This window comes from Osmerus mordax, chromosome 22 (genome assembly GCF_038355195.1).
Source record: "Osmerus mordax isolate fOsmMor3 chromosome 22, fOsmMor3.pri, whole genome shotgun sequence".
Classification (NCBI taxonomy): Eukaryota; Metazoa; Chordata; class Actinopteri; order Osmeriformes; family Osmeridae; genus Osmerus; species Osmerus mordax.
In genome coordinates, this window is record NC_090071.1 from 2,502,055 (window position 1) to 2,515,546 (window position 13,492).

Below are 13,492 nucleotides of genomic sequence, written 5' to 3' on the forward strand. Positions count from 1 at the left end.
CACAGGACGTGATAAAAACTAATTTTCTTGGGTATTGACGTGGCCAGTCAGGACATGGCCGCAGGGGAACGCAGGACAGACTGCTGGCAGTTGTAGTCCACAGCCAGAGGGAGTTGTAGTCCACAGCCAGATGGAAGCACTCAGTCTGCAGGAGCAGGTCTGGACACCGGGGACCCTCTCCACCTCGGTGTCACTCCCATCTCCCTGCTTCCTGGAAAACGTTGGTTGATGGAACCCAGTCTGATGGAGTGGGGGGAGGGATGTCTCTGGAGCAACAATGGGGACGCTGCGAGATTAAACAGCCAGAGTGCCAGAGTGCCGGCTGGACTGTTTTAACATGGCTGATGTTGTGGTTCTCCATCTTATTGGGATTGACAAAGAGAGTTATAGGTCCAGGTGCTTCTTTAAAGGCGATTGCTCAGAAATGCTTTGGGAGAGATTTACTTGATCGTTGGGTAAATTAACTGAGCTAGTCGCAAAGCGTCATCATTGTAAAGTCTTCTTTAACTGCCTGTGTAAGGAGGATCAACTGTGTGGCTCACCTCTGTTTAGCTTTCTGCTGGAACTACAGTAGGATGTCATGTCAACACGGAATCCCTCAGAGGCGGGATGAGTGCTGGATGAGTGCTGGATGAGTGCTGGATGAGTGCAGGATGGGCCATTACATTAACAAAGCATTGACGAGAAGAGGCTGCAAAAACCATCACAACTCCGATCTCTACGGAGGGGTGTCTCCGTGTGTGTGTCAGTCAACGCCACGGAAGAGGACATCAATCTCCAGACTTCTCTCCTCTCACATCCCTCCTTTCCCTAGAGCCTGACACCCTTTCTCCGTTTACCATCCTCCCTCCATCTCTCCACTCGGCCCTCCAACTCTATCGTTCACAAACAGGGAATCCCTGCCCAGATAGGATTAGGGAATTTCCTCTGGACCACAACTCATCTGTCTAGAAGCCTCCCGGGAGAAACATGACAACGAAAAGAAAAAAAAAGAAACTTTTTTTTTTTTGGTCTAGATTTTTGTTTCCAAAATAGTCCCTGGAGGGCTTCTAAATCAGACACAACGTTTTCCTTTCCTTGCACTTCAACACGCTCTCTCGGATGAGTTCCCACTCTCATGCTGGGATGTACTTGAGGAGAACGTGATTGCACGGACTGAGGACCACATTGAATTGTCGGCTAATGGGACCATTCAGGACATCGTGTCCAGAATGATCAACAAATGAGAGTGTGTTCTGTGAGAAGAACACAAGCTGCTACAGAATGATTTATAGGCAACATGCAGACTGTTGGGAAACCAGGACTTAGAGGGTTTGGACTTGCGTCATCCTGAAGTGCCAGCCTTGCACATCAAGCCACTGGCATCTTATGTAAGGAATTTACACTGAAAAATTGAAACGTCATAAAACACAGCTAGCAAAGTAGAAGTAGAAGGTTCATTAATATTTTATCTACCATTAAAAATATAAAAAAGTTCTACATGCTGTGGGCAAATAGCTAGGGATGCATGCATCGCCTTTCCTGGAAAAGTAGTTTTCTCATGATACTTTAACAAACTACAGGGAAAGTACACTATAAGAGGCATACTGGAAAAAAGGTCTGATTTCCCAAACTGCTCAGCTACAAAACCAGCTATGACAACCCTAACCCTATGAACCGTCCAAAAAAGAGAAGGTGATGGGGTTGTACAGATCCAAAGATTGAGAAACAACCTGCAAGTAGGGGTGCTTTTAAATGAAGCACGTTTCAAAGGACATGTTGCCTTGAACTCTTGAGTCAGAGTATCCGGTGAGTGGAAATCCACTCAGTTTTCCTCCTTAAAGCTCTCGCTCTCTCCCTCTCCCTCTTTCTCTTTTCTCTCCTCTCTCTCTCCTCTTTCTCAACCTCTCTCTCTCTTTCTTAACCTCTCTCTCTCTTTCTCATCCTCTCTCTCTCTCTGTTTCTCTCTATGGCCTGTTATCCATCAACTTTGTTACACAACTCAGAAAAAAGCAGAAATCCTGTTATGGCTTAAGAAGGCCTTTTCTTTTCAATAGCATGCCTACAAGGGAACTTCACTCAACGTAAAACCCTCTTCAGACCATCATCCGTGCTTAGAATTGAGGTTCTGCTGTGGGAAGGCACCGCGACCGACTCGACGAGACATTTCTCAGGCATTTCTTAAGCAGTACTTTCTCCTTCCCTGTCAGTGAATGAGCTTGACCCCAGTCATTACAGAGAACCCTACTGCATTTGAAACACCTGCTTTCTACAACTTTTCCATTCAAGATGAAGCATATTGTGAAGTAAGAACATACTTCATGACATAATTTCAGGCCCAGTTAGCCAGCGCCTCTCCACACCTTCTAAATGCGGTGTTTATCCCTTTGCTGACTTAAAAATCGTTGAATTGAATGTGTCTTTGAGAAACGAAAATGAGCTTCCCCTGATTTCAAACAACTCTGGGAACAAACCCCTTAAAGTATCAACTGTCTCAGCACAGAATCTCATAAATAGCCGGATGGCTAAATTCGTATTGCGTACAGGAATGTCCCTGTACTTACTGTAAGTCGCTCTGGATAAGACCGTCTGCTAAATGACTAAAATGTAAAATGTAAATGTAAGCAAGCACTCCAGGAGCAAGCTCTCCAGGAGCAAGCTCTCCAACGGCAAGACCCGTCTCACCGTCCCCATCTTCCAGAGAGAGGAAGAGACCGGACTCCTGCCAACCATCTGTTCTCCTGGTGATTTTCCTTGGAGTTTCAAACAAAAGCAATCGAAAGAATTCCAAACTAAAAGAGCATCCAAAAGACATCGCTTAATCAACACTGGACCTTGATCTCACACGGGGGAGCCTCCGTGGGGGAAGTCCAACTCTCTGACATGTCCAAGATCTGATTGTTGAAACAGACGATGGCTGGGTGAATCTTTGAGACCTCGCGTATCTGATTGTTTCTACAGAGTGCACAAAGCGCCTGGCTTCAGGCAATCGCCGAGTGATGGATTCCCCTCTAAAAATTATTCCAATCTTAAATCTATTGGCAGAGATGGTAGAGCTACACTTGAAAATAGACTTGGACATAAACAGAAGGAGTTGCTGCTGAATGTTGTGTTGAAAAACGTTTTCATTTTCTTTCTTTTTTTAAACATGTATTTATTGAAGTTGTGTTATTTTAACAAACAGCAACAAGGCACATTACATAACACAAAAGGGCACTAAGGATCAAAGCAGAAGTTGTGGCATCTAGTTTTCACTTTCACATTTACATTACGTCATTTAGCAGACGCTCTTATCCAGAGCGACTTACAGTAAGTACAGGGACATTCCCCCGAGGCAAGTAGGGTGAAGTGCCTTGCCCAAGAACACAACATCATTTGACACAGCCGGGAATCGAACCAGCAACCTTCTGATTACTAGCCCGATTCTCTAACCGCTCAGCCACCTGATCCTTCTGCCTCTGGAGTTCCATGCATTTCCACTAACTGGGAAACAGCTGTTATATGTGAGATTGATAAGATCTTAACGAGGGCCTAACTTTAGAATCAAACTAATGTGTTCTCATTGTTAGAGGTCATTGATCTACTAAAAGAGGGTAAAAAGTTTGATGAAATCTCTCCAAACAAAACCTGAAGCTTCAGAGCCACACTGGGCCAAGTACAAACAACCAAACATACTGTAATTGGTGTTTTCTAAGTGGGGGGGTTGTGGACTAATCATGTAGACATGGTCATATAAGCCCCTCTCCAGGGCTCTGGCGACAACATGGTGTGTGTAGTCTAAGTCTGGGGATGTTTCAGAATCGAGACGCAGCTTTGTAACTTCCAGAACTCTGCTGACACTCCATGCAGCCAGGAATGTTTCTCATTTGGGAGGGAAGAATTTCTTGGAGGAATTACATTACAGAGCTGGGCCTATCAACATCCAGACTTGTAATGATTACTTCTGATGAAGAAACTGTCTGCACTTTCTCATCTGGTTTAAGGATGTGACAGTGATTTGCCTCCTGCTTGGAATGATCATGAAGAGAACAACAGAACACATGCTGATTACAATTATTTCTGGACAGGAAAATATATATGATTGTGCAGATGTAGATGTAGAAAAAGTTTTTAAACAATATTAATAAGGAAGTGTAAATTCTGTCCATTTGTAAATTCAGCAGGAAACTCTCCTGGCAGTGGATTAGCTTTAGGTTTTGGAGAGAAATGCGGAGGCCTGGAGGCCTGGAGTCTGGGGAGATTGAGCAAAGTGTGCTGACAATGAACAGTGTGAAAGAGACACAGTCGGCACTGGCCCTTCTGCTGCAGTTGTGCTTAAGAATCCAGCTGTTGTTAATTTGGCCAGAGAAAAACATAGATTTATGTTGGTTTTCAAAGAAATCCAAAAAGCAGATTTTTAAAAAATTGCAGTCAAATACAGGCTGTAAATGTGCTGAAAAACAACACAAAGCAAATAATAAGACTTGAACAAAAATGGAAACAAATTTTTAAAAGCGTCTGGCTTCCATCAAACAACAATTGAGATCATCACTGGTAAAATAATATAATCAATACATTCCCTTGTTCCCAGGGCCAGGCATAAAAGGCCAACGCCATGTCAGTCCTGTGTACTAGACGTGTGTCGTTTAAAACAGTATCATTCATCATTGTGAAAATCTCAAACACCTTCGCTGACCCGTCAAACACCTTCGCTGACACGACCTCCAGCGTTTTATGGTTTCCTTCAGGACAAGCCTCTACCTGGCAACTGACAGTCTGCACACAGGAAGGCACTGGATCTGTTACAAACCTAAGGCAGCTCGAATCATCATCTGTGTCTGAGGCCTCAGTGTGTCAAGAGGACAGCTAACCCTAAGTCTGCTCCTGGTTAACATTCTTCAGGGGAATGGATTCATCCAGGATCTCATGGCCTCAAATCAGAACGCAAACGCATTTGTGTACATTTCTTCTAGGGCTCGGTTGACTCGGTTGGTGATCGTAATCGTTGGCAGTATGTGCAAAGTTGGTTGTGTAAATCCAGTCCATTAACCTCAAAAACAGCATATCCATGATGAGTTACAACTCCTGACTTGCAGAAAGATACAACCGGGCAAGCCTTAGTTTCCACAGCCTCGTGTTTCCAGTGTGACCGGCATACTTTACTTTCATAACTGTCGCTGGATGACAATAATGAAATGAATAACTGTTCCTGCTTTATAAAAAAAGGAGTTGGGGCCAGGATCGGCTCTTCTTCAGGATTGTAGACTTCTGAGGCAGAAACACTATTCTGGTGCCAAACCACAAGCTTTGGTTATTGGCTCTGGCCAGCGATTCTGCTGATTGGCGCTGGCGGGGATGATCCGGCATGCTAATTGGTCGAGAGCCACATGCCAACAGCGAAGAAAAACAGACCCACATGGAGGGAGACAACATGGTGACAGACACAGACAGACAGGCAGGGAAGGAGTGAAAAACCTGAAGCACAACATCTCAGAAATTCAAGGATGAAAATGGAAAGATGACTTCAGTGGACTGTGTTCCATCTGGAGAGCCAAACAGGAAGCCATGCTTGGTGCCTTCGACATGTCGAACCACTTCTACGAAGACGGCACTCCCTGAGAAGTTCTCCATCACAAAGACCCATGAAACAACGTACTTCCCTGCACCAGCAGGCTGTTTAATGTAATGGCAAAGGCTGATAATTCTGTGGCACGAGATATGAATCTGTCTTTTTCATCATCGTATCATATTGTGTGCTAAAGCAGATGCTTTTCTACAAAGCAGCATTCTGGGGAATTTGAACTTGCGACCTCTTGATCTGCAGTTGAACGCTCCATCACTGAGTGACACGTATACCCTCCTCAGTGTAGAGACTGTGGAGGAAAGTAAGACATGCGTTGTACGCGTAGCGATGGCTAACACTGATCATTCCCAGGGTTTTGATGATTTGAAATGATAAGTAAAAAAAGAATCAGAAACAGAATCAAAACTAGTCATTGACACTAGACCAACACGTAACTTTAGGTGTTTTTCTATCATTCCGGTGGGTGGATAACATTGTCTGTGGCTGATAATGTCAAGTAACCTGAACTGCATCTGACTTCAGGGTAAAAAGGAAAAGGAAGGGATTTTCCGTAACTGTCTGATTTGTTCACCAGTTCCCCCTGCCAGTGGGTCTAACTACACCCACCAGATATGTCTCCTTCACCATCACAGCCCATCACAGCAACCAGAGTGGTAAACCACGTCAAGGGACCTTTTAGCATGCCGGACACCCCTAGCGGATCACGGACAGCAGCAGAAAGACAAGATGATACACAACCCCACATCTTCACCCGCAGAACGTGACAGAAAGGAGGAGTTCAGACAGCCACTGTGAGACACGAGCTGCAGGCGTCCATCTCTGTGTTTGGGTTTGTATTTGGGCTGATGAAGGAGGATGAAGCAATAGGCAAAGCTCTCCACGCAGATTCTTTGACCTCAGACATGGGCAAAGTGAAGAGTTTGTGCTTTGAAAACCTGCCTATAAAATTCAGCCCCAGGGTCTAGATTCTCAGTGTTTGCTTAGGGACTATCAGATGGCGGAACACTGGAGTAGTTCTGCTGTCACTAAAAAGAACTTCAGTGAAATTCTAATTCCAAAGAAGCTTCCAGGTACAACATGTGATACGTACAGCTCAGAGCATGTGACCGCTGATCACAAGGTTAAACACTAACATCCCCCCGGTGTGTCGATTTGGATGGAAACATCTGCTAAGTGGACACGTTATTAAAATGGTCCACATATTGCCAGGAAAAGACATTCCAGGAAGACTCCCTGACGTGCTGAAAGTCAATGGCTCTGATGTCATCACACACTACAAGAGGATGTTGTAGGCTCTTTGTATCAACATTGAGAATGCATATACTAATTGTTCACTGCTTGCTAAAAGACAAACATAAATACACTAATGACAAATGATGTAAAATATGTATCCATTCCTCACTAAGACAAGGTTTCACTTCCCAATCTGTTTCCGTCATTAACATTTGTTTATGTAAAAAAGTATTTTTACATGGTTGTCTTACAAGCAGTAAGCAAAAAATACAAAAAATATTTTCCTGTGAGAGCATAAATTGGCTGGGTTGAGACCTTCAAGGAGGCCAGGAAATTAAACACCATCCCTTGTCAGTTTTTTGAGGAGAAGGAATTAATCATCCATGTCAAATTTGCTGGAAAAGGCTTAATCTCACTGTAATGAACAATCATAACAGATTCAGCCTTTCAGAAAAAATAATAATCTCCTGACTACTCTCAAACTAATTAATCCAGAGTATTTCTGTTTAAAAATTACATTATTATTGATTTAATTATTCGATGCTGCGATAGTTTTACAGATCACTTTTTGTCTTGCTGAAATTGGATTTAATGATACAAATGCTTAAACATAACTACTCAGTTAATCCATTCATCTATAATAAATTGTAATTATGCTATTATATAAATGCTCTCATTTTATTTTTTGTATTAGTGTAGAACATGTCAAATACCAGAGGAAAGCATAACTGCCACATTTATACAGACTGGGCAAAATCCTACTTGCCCACTCATTAAATGTGTGTCTGAACTGATCAGATGATGTCATGCAGCGGACCACTGACCCACAACTATTCCAACCATGGCGGCTGGGTACAATTATGAAAAATTATATCCAGTGTTTTGATTATTTCTACAGAGCAACTCTAATCTGCTCCAGACTCTTCCAAGGTCTATGGTACTCCATCCCAACAAAAATACACACACACACACACCAAATTGGTCTGCAAATGAAGCACCCACTGACCTCACACTCAACCCACGAGGGGACCCACAATGGTGTTGATCTACCTGAAAACACAAGAACCAAGGGCAAGGATTTAGCAGGATTTAGACGGGAATGAAACCCACAATGTACATACAGCCGACATTCCTATCATCGCTTTTATATCAAGACAAACACCCTAGCCATTAGACCCAAGATACCAACTGAAAACCATGCTAATGTCAGATAACACATCTCACTTCCAGACACCATAAACTTTGTTATTGCAGAGTAAACGCCCTGAGGACAGTAAACATGGCACTTACATGTGGCCAATAAAGTGGGACAGGATTTGTTATGATGCAGTTAATCATGTGTGATGTAACACAATCAAGACAAACAATACTGTTTCAAGGTGACAAGAAAGTCATTTTCTCTGGTGTTTGATTACAGAAAGCAACTATAAAGTTTGTGTTTTCCATAACGACATACTGAAGTCTTCACCTTTAAGGTGTATGGTAATTCTATATTGCTCTTTGGCGCAGTATGCCAATGGGGCTTGAATAGAGTTGTAAGATGTGTTCAGCCTTCAGAGTTTTGCAGGAAAAACCTTATTTGAGCAGGAAAATTATTTCTTACGCCAACAATTCTGTGACGAGAAAATCAGCAGTTCTTAGAATCATTGAAAGCATGGAAAAAGTCAGGACACCCTTCTCTAATCTCACCTGACTACATCTTTTTTACCCCATATTCAACATTCTTGAACTTGACCCGTCCCAGGACATACATCTGTATTTAGTAAGAGTAACAAAGCTGGGGAGAAATATGAGGTCCACCTGTACATTTCTTTCCCAGACAAACACACGCCATCTGTGGAGAGCTCTGTTTTGAGCAGCTTCACACACATCAACGCTGTAGCTGTGCCTGTTGTGCGTCTGACATCACCCTCGCCAAGCACCTCGATCACCACGACCACCCCTGCCACAGGAAATCACATTTAGCCCACATGTTGAAAGGGGACAGTGACCACCATTTACATTTACAATGATCCGTGAAGTCCCCAGGTCCTCTCATGCAGGGTTTGTTTACTCAACTCAGACAAAACATGTTTTGTCTGAGTTTTGTCTGAGTTGAGTAATCAATAGAGAATAGGAACATTTGTCAAGAGATAAAGTTGGTGAAGTGATTTATACCTACAGTGAAACTCCGTAGAGGTATGATGATGGTGTGCTACCTTGATTTATTTTGAAAAGAGTCTGTAAGATTGTAAAAGTTGAATAGTTTCAAAGGCTACAAAGAGGAAGCTGAGGCTATAATAGAAGAAGTCAAGTTGAACCCAGTTCGCCGCCAACTGATAAAGTTGCTGTGAAACTTTCCAGCTCTGTGAAAACTTCTTGAGAAACGACACCATACATCAGGCTGTGGCACTGACCCGACAGCCTGACTCCTAAATAACAGTACAGCCCATGCTTTACCTAAACACCTGCCTGAATACACAAGAAACTGAGGTCTCGTTGGTCCAGTGTATATCACTGTGATTTAACACAAACCTTCTATGTCAAACGCTCAAGAACCCCTAACACTCCTGCTACACGTAGTGAGGAGAGAGACCAAGATTTACAGAGGACAGAGTTTATTTATGATCTCAGGCTCACACTGTCTATTCCTAATTAAAGGTTAGGGTTAGGGTTTGAGTTTTTGCGTGAAGACTAAAGTGGACCAGGACTACAGGCACAGGCTAAACTCAACTGTGTAGAATTCAGGGATTGTGTGGTGACACAACTCACGCAGGAATGACTGTAACTGATGTCTAGAACGTACACATGTCAAAATGATTCATACCTTACCAGGAAGAGCCCTAAAAGAGGGTCTCAAATGTACGACTTTCCCCCTCTGTGCTGTAGAGTCACTCCTGGGAGAAAAGACCATCAATGTGTCCTCATTTGGCTTGCATTAGGAATGTGTGAGACAGGTCACCAATGGTTGTAAATAGCCTTCAACCACACAAGCCTAGAAATGTACACAGGTGCACAGGATATTCCTTTCCCATTCATCTCCAGGAACAAAAACACATCAGATTAACTGAATAATGGTATCATCCGGACAAAGTTTAGCTGAAACCACGTATGATGTCATTAGCGACACTCCTTTCCCAGATCTTGGCATGGTGCAGGCACTGGGACGCTGTTTTAGCGAAGAGCAATCCATCTTCTCAATGACGCATAATTAAAGCCCACAATGGCTTTAAATAAAAGCTGACATATAAAAACAGGCCGGGATACTCATCAGAGCTATTGAGTCTCTAATGTTTCCACCTTGGGTTTTTAAGAGGCCTTTACAATCACAGCCTTTTTTTGTAAGAGGCTGACTATTCACTCCATTTGAAGGGCCTGAACGCCTTTTCAGAGAGCAAGAAGGAGTCACCTTTTCCATGACTGAGAGAGAAAGGGAGACAGAGAGAGAGAAAGAGAAAGAGAGAGAAAAAGGAGAGAGAGAGAAAGAGAGAAAGAAAAAGGAGAGAGAGAGAGAGAAAGAAAGAGAGAACGCTACAGTTCTTGATTTATGAAAGCGTTCGCTGTCACTTGATCAAAGAATTCCCATTTGGAGGCTCACAAGCACCTTCTCCTGAGAAGCGTCACCCTGTTGAGAGTGTGAAGTCCTCCGCTTGTGTTGCAGGTCGGCTCAGGTCAACCCCTCTCAACGGGTTCCTAAACTCACATAAATTACTGTCACTCGACAAGGTGAGCTACTGCAGAAGTAGACAATAGGATATCAGTCACCCGTCCCAACGATCCTATCTGCAAGTAGGAGTGATGACTTAGACTACAGACTTGGCCTGTTTGGATATGCAGGTCTGACATTCAACCCTCTCCAAAGAGTTCATGCTGCAGAATTTGAAGGACACTGAACAGACGTTTTAGTTTTGAGGGGGTGGGGGTAAGGGGATGGGGGTAAGATGGTGGGTGTGTCTTCCTTGTTGGGGTGTGGGTGTAGTCTATGTATTTGTCACGTGTAGCAGTGCGGCTGGACATTTTACATCCGTCATTTAGCAGACGCTCTTATCCAGAGTGACTTAAGGTAAGTGCCTTGCCCAAGGACACAACGTCATTTAGCACGGCTGGGAATCGAACCAGCAACCTTCTGAACCTTCTGATCTCCACAAATGACCTGACTGACAAAGGGAGCAGATGTGTACACAGAAGAGAGGGGCAGGGAGAACAGGGAGAGCACTGGGGGGGGGGGGCAGGGAGAACAGGGAGAGCACTGGGGGGGGCAGGGAGAACAGGGAGAACAGGGAGAGCACTGGGGGGGGGGCATGGAGAACAGGGAGAGCACTGGGGGGGGCATGGAGAACAGGGAGAACAGGGAGAGCACTGGGGGGGGGGCAGGGAGAATAGGAAGAACACGGGGGGGCAGGGAGAATAGGGAGAGCACTGGGGGGGGGCAGGGAGAACAGGGAGAACACTGGGGGGGACAGGGAGAAAAGGGAGAACACGGGGGGGGGGGCAGGGAGAATAGGGAGAGCACTGGGGGGGGCAGGGAGAATAGGGAGAACACGGGGGGGGGGGGGGCAGGGAGAATAGGGAGAACACGGGGGGGGGGGGGGGGGGCAGGGAGAATAGGGAGAGCACACTGAAGACACCAGTGCCATGGCCGTCTCGGTGCTGCTTTCCTCTGTTCTCATTGTGTTCCTGCGAGGAGGCGTGGCCTGTTCCTCGCCACACATGCCTGAGTTCCGCAGGCCCACGTGAGGTCGCGGCCCCGGCACGTGCCGACGGTTCTGGGCACGCCGCAAACGTGCACGCCGCAAACGTGCACAAACCTCTGGGTCAGACAGACTTTCTGCGAGGAACACAGAGAGAGAAAAGAGAGGTTTCTTTTCTTTTCCCTTTCTTGTTTTACCACACTTATTCTAATATTAGGCTGAAGCATTCAGGAGGCCGTAATTGAATACAGAACCCAAGCGTTAACACCAACAGGAAGAGCAGAAAACAGGCTTCTCAAATCCTTCACTGTTGGACATAAACATTCGGGCCATCTAACCGTCAGTTACTTCTGAGCCTCACGTTGAAAACATCTAACAATCCTACTGGTGGATGTAGCGGAACCTGAGGGGGTTGTGGCTGTCGATTCTCCAAAACAAGAAAAAGATGAAACTCGTTGGAAAAACAACAGACTCTTTGAGCATGACACTGCTGGTCTGTTTCTGCCATGGGAGAGACTGCAGGTGTTTCGGCTGTGGTTTACATTCATCGGATCCTCTATCGCTTACAGATGGGAGGTTTGAGGAGCAGCCGAGGGATTCACAACAAAGGCTGGGGTAGAAGGAGCCGGCCAGCTTCTCGCTCAGTGGGAGACCCAAAACGCTTTCCCCCTAGGCCTGTCGACACCATCCACAACAACTCACTCTCTTGCCCCCGCAGACACACACACGTGCACTTGCACACTCATGGACATAGAGAAGCACACACACACACACACAGCAGCAAATCTTGCTCTGTAACTGGGGCCTGGCTTGCACACCAAACTAACGCAGGAGGGGTTCAGGGGGGTGAATCTGCTGGGTCTGGAGGAATCTCGACAGCTCCTGTCCACAATCTCTCAGGGTTGATGTCCCTGGATCCAGCTGAGCCGTTGCCTCAGCAACAGACTGTTGTGATTTGGCTAGTCGCTGTATTTCTATTCGCAGATTGTTTTCTTTGCGATCTGGCAATGGTTCTTCTTCTCCTCCACGTAAATCCCGCCTGTTAGACATGGAAGGCCTGAGATGAGAGGCCTGTCTGTTATCACAGAAATATGAATCAGGGTGATACTCATAATACTGACTACTTCCTTTGCCATTTTTAAAGGAGATGAGGCCGACTAGATATCAAACCCTGGTCTACAGGACGTGAACCAATTTGTCTGCCGTTAGACCGACACGGCTTCTTGAATCCCAAGTAAACCAGGAGCTCAAAAACATCTCTGTGACAAAAAGGCAGATTGACAGAGGTGAGACAAAATGTGCCCTGTTGTATAGCTCTGTTTCGTAGACTTGATACGACTCGATACAGCATCGACTTTGGCTCTCGCCACTGCCGGTGTGGAAAATCACAGTGCAAAGAGGGTTAAATGTACAGAATGCTGTGAAACAGTCGACCCTGCAAATATATGTAAATTCCCTGCACTTGAAACCAGCAATCTGTGTTTCTGAGAAACAGGATGATGCCATTGACGTGGGCCTCCAGGAAATGACTGGAACCTAGACTGAGCGGGCAAAGGACTTAAGGAGAGGAAGCTAACGACTCATAGTAAAAAGTGAACATGTGTCTATTAAAAAGGGCTAAATGCGTCACGACAGACTGTTTTTTTTTCTTCTTCTCTTTTTGTGGGCTCAGGGGGTAGAGAGGGTCGTCTGTTAATTAAGGTTGGCGGTTCGATCCCCGACTCCTCCAAGGCCATGTGCCGAAGTATCCTTGAGCAAGACTCTGAACCCCAAGTTGTTCCCGATGGGCACGCCGGCGCCTTGCATGGTAGCTCGCTGCCGTTGGTGTGTGAGTATGAGTATGAATGGGTGAATGAGAGGCATACATTGTAAAGCGCTTCGAGTGCCGCCAAGGTAGAAAAGCGTTATATAAATGCAGTCCATTTCCTTTTACAGTTCGGTGTAATTTCTGGTCTCTGTGCATCCTGAGCAGTGAACGGCTGTCTTAAACAACAAGCTCAAGTTGTGTCCCTGGATGAACCAAAACCCACTAGGGCTAAATCCTTGT